Genomic DNA, 7699 nt, shown 5'->3' with positions numbered 1-7699 from the left:
GTTTTCCTTTTAGGAAAAGGTTTTAATATTTTGACTAGTCCTTTTCTCGTAGGAAAGGTTTTAGTCAATGTAGTCCTAGGGTTTTGAGAGTTTTGGTTATGGGTGTTCATCTTGACGGGTGTAGTTCTAGTTGCAACCTTTTTTACAGTAATGAAGATTTTTGTTGGAGAAATTGTTTCAGAGAAGTTCTTTGTGTCGAGACGTAGATTTGATGGAGGAGATTATGGAGAAGAGATGCAAGATCCTAAAGATTATGTGAAGAAGATGGACAAATTTATTTTGTCAGAAATGCAAGTCAATGGGGAGATTTGTTGGGGTTTATTTGCCCTGATTTCTTACCATAAATTGGTTTCCTTTTAGGAAAAGGTTTTAATATTTTGACTAGTCCTTTTCTCGTAGGAAAGGTTTTAGTACTCTATAAATATAGGTTTGTTCCTTCTAACTTAATCAACATTTACAATGTAGTCTTAGGGTTTTGAGAATTTTGGTTGTGGGGAGAAATTGTGAACCTCCTTGTATTCCGAGTGAATTGGTTGAGGTTATTTCTCTCTATATTTTATACTCTCATATTAATAATGAATTGCTCATCTCCTTTGTGGACTTAGGTCGATTGACCGAACCACGTTAAATCTTTGTGTCTTTTGGTATATTTCTCGTTTGTCTTGATCGAGAAGAATGAAACCTGACAGCTTGTTGACAGACCTAGAAATCACAAGGTAATTGGTGTAAAATGGGTTTCAAGACAAAACTCAATCCTGATGGCTCAATTTGTAAACATAAGGCTAAATTGGTGGTGAAGGGATACACACAACATGGTATGGATTACCAGGAAATATTTTCTCCAATAGCAAGGTATGACACACTCAAGCTTATTCTTACATTTGCATCACATAGTTCCTGGTAGATTCATCAACTTGATGTCAAACTATTTTTTTTAAATAATTTGCTTGTTGAAGAGATCTATGTACATCAACCTGATGGCTTCTCAGTTCCTGGTAACGAAAAGCAAGTTTATCTCTTAACAAATGCCTTGTATGGCCTACAACAAGCTCCAAGGGCATGGTACGAAAGGATGGACAATCATCTCATCCAACTTGGCTTTAGTAGAAGTCAAAGTGAAGCTACTTTGTATGTGAAATTCACTGATGGTGAGGTCTTAATTGTCTGAATTTATGTGGATGACATGCTTGTGACAGGAAGCAGAATTGAACTAATCCAAAGGTTCAAGGATGGAATGGAGAAAATCATTGAAATGACTAATCTTGGAGTCATGAAGTACTTCATTGACATGAAAGTGTTGCAGTTCAGTGATGAAATTTTCATATGCCATTAGAAATACATTTCAGATATTCTAAATAGGTTCAAAATGCAAGACTGCAAATCTGTGAGTACTCCAATCTCTACTGGTGTAAAGGTTGGCAAGGATGAGGATTCCGAAAAAATGGATGATATTATGTATATAATCTTAATTGACAATTTTCTATATCTAACTGCAAGCAGACCTACCATTCTATTTGTTGTAAGTTTACTTTATATGTTCATGCATTGGCCTAAAGATACACACTTCACAACACCTAAAAGAGTGTTAAGGTATATTAAAGGAACCATCAAGTTTGGAACTTTTTTCCCAACATTTTTCGAAGTAACTATGAACCTGGTCGGTTACTTTGATAGTGATTTGGAGTGGCGGAGTTGATGATTCTAGAAGCACCTCTGGATATCTTCTATGTTTGGGGACAAGTTGTTATAGTTGGAGCTCTAGGAAACAAGAAACTACAACTCAATCAAAATGTCATGCTCCGAGCCTACACCCCGGACGTGGTTGGCACTCGAGAACCATTGTTGGCCTCAAGCGAACCCTTGGCCTGGCTTACTTACTCAACAGAAGACTCTAAGCATTATTACAATGATCAAATGCAATTTACTCAACTGTTTAATAAAATACCTAAGAATGCTTAAAGGTCAAACATTCAACTTGGCCAAAATGGCAACTCAAGTCTTAACATATGAAATGATAATGTAAAGACAACTGAACTACTAACTGTCTATGAAGCCTTTAAAATAAAGAGGGATGTCGGGACATGATCTCCAATCATCCTAACAACTGAAAAGCTAAACAATTATGAAAAGGACCCTCCGAAAAGTAAGAAGGCTCACCAACTGACTCTGAGTGCTCAACCTGATCAACAAGGCGCTGAATGCTGATCCTGGTTACCTGCGTCTGCATCATAAGACGATGCAGGCCAACTGGCATCAGTACATTGAATGTACGAGTATGCGAGTTGGAATGCTAAACATAACATAGGCTTGAAAAGAATCTGAAAGGAACACTTACATTGGCTTTACTCAACTCATGAATAACTCAACTCAAAATGCAGTGTTAAAAAACAATAATAGTGCAGTTTATACAAAGCATTTAGAACATCAAACAACAACTCAACTTGTTAAAGGTATGCAATAACAAACTCAACTTTACTCATATATCAAAGTAATATAGTTTATGTGGGAGTTTCTCTAACCGACAACTATCACTATGAGCCTAAGTGGTGATACAACGTCTTGCCCACACTGTCAGAACTGTCCTATACTTTGCCGTCATATATAATGACTTACCTAAGTGGATCCACTAGTCTATGCTAAATATCACTTAAGGAGTCATCTAGAAAGTATGATCCTTTACTACCCATGATGACTACATGGTTTATGGAGACTTGAGTTAATATGAACTCGCATCCCCATATCGGTACTCAATACTACTCCAAAAATATACTTAGCTCATTTGTTTTAAAACAAAACTTCTTTCTTTGGTTTGAGATAATTACTCAAAACTTAGCTTAAAAGCTCTCTTGGAAATCGGTGTTTCCCTTTCTTGTTCAAATGTGAAAACATCTTAAACCTTTTGGGAATACTTAGTTCCCTTATAACTTTTGGAGAAATGAACTCAACTATTTACTCTTTGCTTAACTTGAAACTTAAGTCTTAAAACAAAGTTAAAACGTTTGTGAAAGACTTCTCGAAAAGACTCTAAGAACTTCTTAGACATGGCTCTTAACTTTCCTTGAATTTGAATTTATGGATTCAAGGTTATGATTCATGTTTCTGGATGATTCCTTTAAGAGGACTTAAATGGGCTAAATGACAAAAAACGGGTGGAAAACGATGATCCGGGAGCGCTGCACCAACCCCAACTCTCTGGGGATTATTTTGGGCACACTACAGTCGCACCGCGCCATCCCATCCCCAAGTGAACCTGACAAATTTTTCAACTCGTTTTCTAACCTTAATTCGATTAATTCCGATTCCTTTTCTCAAATTCACTTTAGAATCAGATACCCACGACATATATACAAAATCTAACTCAAAAAACTCAAGGAAACAACACTTTAATAACAAGAAACTCTTTAATCTCAACTCATATTCAAGAAGGAAAACAATTTGAGTACAACTATCAAGAACATTCAAGTTTCAATCTTTTTAGAACAAATTCACGCTGAATCAAACATGCTTGGCACGTGGGTGAACAAATCCAACGTTATGAAATTCTCACATACCTTGTAGGATCAAATCCTTGATGAAATCGACGATCAATTCCTTACGAAAACGACGAATCTTGTTTTTCCTCTTCCCTTTTCTCTTGCGTTTTTTCTTCCAAAACCCTAACTCTATTTTTCAAAAGCGTAAACTGAATCCTATCAGTTTAGACCTTAGAATAATTACCAAAAACGAACTTATTAAGTTGGGTTTGGAAAAGACTAAACTACCCGTCCAAAATCCGGATTGGACTTTCCTTATTTGAACAGCCCAACTTCCAATAGGCATAGCTCACTCATACGAACTCGGAATCGCGAAAACTCAGTGGCATTAGAAAGATTATTCCAAGATATTTCTTACGATATCTAGAAACACACCTAACTCATCCTAAGATAGGAGTTATGGTCATTTGAATTTGACCAAAAACTCAACTTTAACACACTTAACAAATTTCCAGATTTTTATACCCTTTCCAAAAATGACTATTTCCAATTCTAACTCTTTCTAGTTCTTTCAATCAACGAGTTATTACAATATCTCCCCCTTGAGAACATTCGTCCTTGAATGAGATTACTCTTACTAGGCTAAGGGTGTAACATCTAACATTCAGCTCAAACACCCCATAAGCAATGCAATTACAACATGTCAACTTATAAATTAAAGAGTACTAAGAAGAGAATTAGCACCTTGGTCTGGAACTTCTCCGGTTTCAAAAAGATGTGGATATCTCTTCTTCATATCTTCATCAACTTCCCAAGTAGCTTCCTCAACAAATTGGTTCCTCCAAAGGACTTCGACTGATGATACTTCCTTAGTCCTCAACTTGCGAACTTAGTGATCTAGAATCTGGACCGGAATCTCTTCATAAGATAAGCTATCCTTGATCCCAATATCTTCAGTTGGTATGATCAATGAAGGATCTCTCATGCACTTCTTCAACATGGAGATGTGAAAAACTGAATGAACCGCGGCCAACTCTTGTGGTAGCTCCAACTCATATGCTACATTACCTACCCTTTTTGATATTCTGTAAGGGATAATATATCGGGGACTAAGCTTTCCCTTCTTACCAAATCTCATAACACCTTTCATAGGTGAAACTTTTAAATACACTCAATCATCTACTTCAAACTCTAACTCCCTTCTCCTAACATCAGTGTAGGATTGTTGATGACTCTGCACTGTTTTCAACCTCTCTTGAATCACTTTCACCTTCTCCATAGTTTGATGAACTAAATCTGGTCCTATCAACCCTGCTTCACCAACTTCAAACCATCCAATATGAGATCTGCATCTTCTTCCATAAAGAGCTTCGTAATGAGCCATTTGGATGCTAGAGTGGTAACTATTATTGTAAGCAAATTCTATAAGAGGTAGGTGATCATCACAATTACCTTTGAAGTTAATCACACAAGACCTCAACATATCCTCTAATGTCTGAATAGTGCGCTCTGCTTGACCATCTGTCTGAGGATGAAAAGTAGTAGTACACCTTTGAACCCAAGCCTTTCTGAAAAGATTTCCAAAACTGTGCAGTAAATTATGCACCTCTATCTGAAATAATAGAAACTGGCACCCCATGAAGTCTAACCACCTCTTGAAGATACAACTTGGCATAATCCTCTGTTGTATGGCTGGTATTTACCAACAAAAAGTGGGTTGATTTTGTCATTCTATCGACAATCACCCAAATAGAATCATGTTGCCTGTGAGACCTTGATAAACATGTGATGAAATCCATGTTTATCATCTACCACTTCCATTCCGGAAGTTCTATATTCTGAGCCAAACCACCGCGCCTTTGATGCTCTACATTAACTTGTTGGCAATTTGGACACTTAGCAATAAATTTTGCAATGCCCTTCTTCATACTACTCCACCAATAAACCTCTCTCAAATCGGGATACATCTTTGTGGAACCCGGATGAATGGAATATATGGAGCTATGAGCTTCCTCCATGATCCTCTCTTGGAGTTCATCCACCCCTGGTACACACAATCTACCTTGATACCTTAATACACCATCTCCCCCTTGTTCAAAAGCCATAACTTTCTGCTTATGAACATTTGACTTCAATTCAATAAAAATAGGGTCTTGGTCTTGCTTCTCTTTTACTTCTGACACTAATGAAGATTTAGCCCCATTCATCACCACTACTCCTCCCTCTATGGAATCCATAAGTCGGACTCCCAGACGTGCAAGTCTATGCACATCTTTCGCTAATTCTCTCTTTTCTTCCTCAACATGTGCAGTACTACCCATAGACAACCTGCTTAAAGCATCAGCAACAACATTAGCCCTACCTGGGTAATAAAGAATACTCATGTCATAATCCTTGAGTAATTCTAACCACCTCATTTGTCTGAGATTAAGCTCTTTCTGAGTAAACACATACTGAAGACTCTTGTGATCAGTGAATACATCAACATGAACACCATACAAATAATGATGTCATATCTTCAAATAAAATACTACAGTAGACAACTCTAAGTCATGGGTTGGGTAATTTTTCTCATGAACTTTCAACTGTCTGGAGGCATAAGTTATAACCTTGCCATTCTGCATCAACACACAACCTAACCCAACTCTAGACGCATCACAATATACCACAAAACCTTGAGTACCTTATGGTAAGGTCAACACTGGGAAGCAGTCAACCTCTTTTTCAATTTCTGAAAGCTTTTCTCACAAGCTTCAGACCATTGAAATTTCACTATCTTCTGAGTTAACTTGGTTAAATGGGATGAAATAGATGAGAACCCCTCTACGAACCTTCTATAATATCCAGCCAAACCCAAGAAACTCTTAATATTGGTTGGAGATGTGGGTCTAGGCCAATTATGCGCTACCTCTATCTTTTGGGTATCAACTCTAATTCCATCACCGGAAACTATATGCCCCAAGAACGCCACAGACTCAAGCCAAAACTCACATTTAGAGAACTTAGCATATAACTCCTTATCTTTCAAAGTCTGAAGAACTATTCTAAGATGGCTAGCATGATCTTCTTCATTCCTTGAATAGATTAGTCTGTCATCAATGAAGACGATAACAAACATATCTAAATAATGTTTGAATTCTCTATTAATAAGATCCATGAATGCCGCAGGCGCATTGGTCAAACCAAAGGATATAACCAGAAACTCATAATGACCATAACAAGTCCTGAATATTATCTTTGGAATATCACATTCCCTCACTCTTAACTGATGGTAGCCTGATCTGAGGTCTATCTTAGAGAAACAAGTAGCACCCTGAAGTTGATCGAAAAGATCATCAATCCTTGGGAGAGGATATTTGTTCTTGATGGTAACCTTGTTCAACTAACGTAATCTATACACATTCGAAGGGAACCATCTTTCTTTCTCACAAATAAGACCGGAGCACCCCAAGGTGAGACACTTGGTAGAATAAAACCCTTATCAAGGATATCTTTCAACCTTTTTTAAGCTCTTTCAACTCTGCTGGTGCCATTTTATATGGCGGAATAGATATAGGACGAGTATCTAGAAGAATGTCTATACCAAAGTCTATTTCTCTCTCAGGAGGGACTCTGGGAAGATCATCAGGAAAGACTTCTGGAAACTCTCTTACTAAAACTGACTGAATAGGAGGTATTTCTACACTAGAGTCATTAACTCGGACTAAGTAATAGACACACCCCTTGGAAACTAACTTTCTTGCCTTAAGGTACAAAATGAAATGACCCTTATGAACTGCTGAACTACTCTTCCACTCTAAGACTGGCTCATTTGGAAACTGAAACTTAACAACTCGAGTTCTACAATCAACTGAGGCATAACAGGCATGAAGCCAGTCCATACCAAGAATGACATCAAAATCTACCATGTCTAATTCGACTAAATTGGCCATGGTGTCCTTGTGATTGACGTAAATGACACAATCACGATATGCTCGCTCAACTAGAATTGACTCCCCAACAAGTGAAGAAACACAAAAGGGTTCACAGAGTTTCTCAGAAATAACATCAAACTTATTTGCAACATAAGGGGTTACAAAAGATAAGCTTTCTCCTGGGTCTAGCAAAGTATAAACATCAAAAGTAAAGACTTTGATCATACCAGTGACAACATCTGGAGAGTTCTCTTGCTCTTGGTGACTAGTGATCACATAAAGACGGTTTGCTCCTCTGCCAGTACCGGAAGT

The sequence above is a fragment of the Solanum tuberosum genome, unplaced genomic scaffold, assembly GCF_000226075.1.
Source record: "Solanum tuberosum cultivar DM 1-3 516 R44 unplaced genomic scaffold, SolTub_3.0 scf00306, whole genome shotgun sequence".
Classification (NCBI taxonomy): domain Eukaryota; kingdom Viridiplantae; phylum Streptophyta; class Magnoliopsida; order Solanales; family Solanaceae; genus Solanum; species Solanum tuberosum.
The sequence above is the reverse complement of the archived record's forward strand: the minus strand, read 5'-3'. Positions refer to the sequence as shown.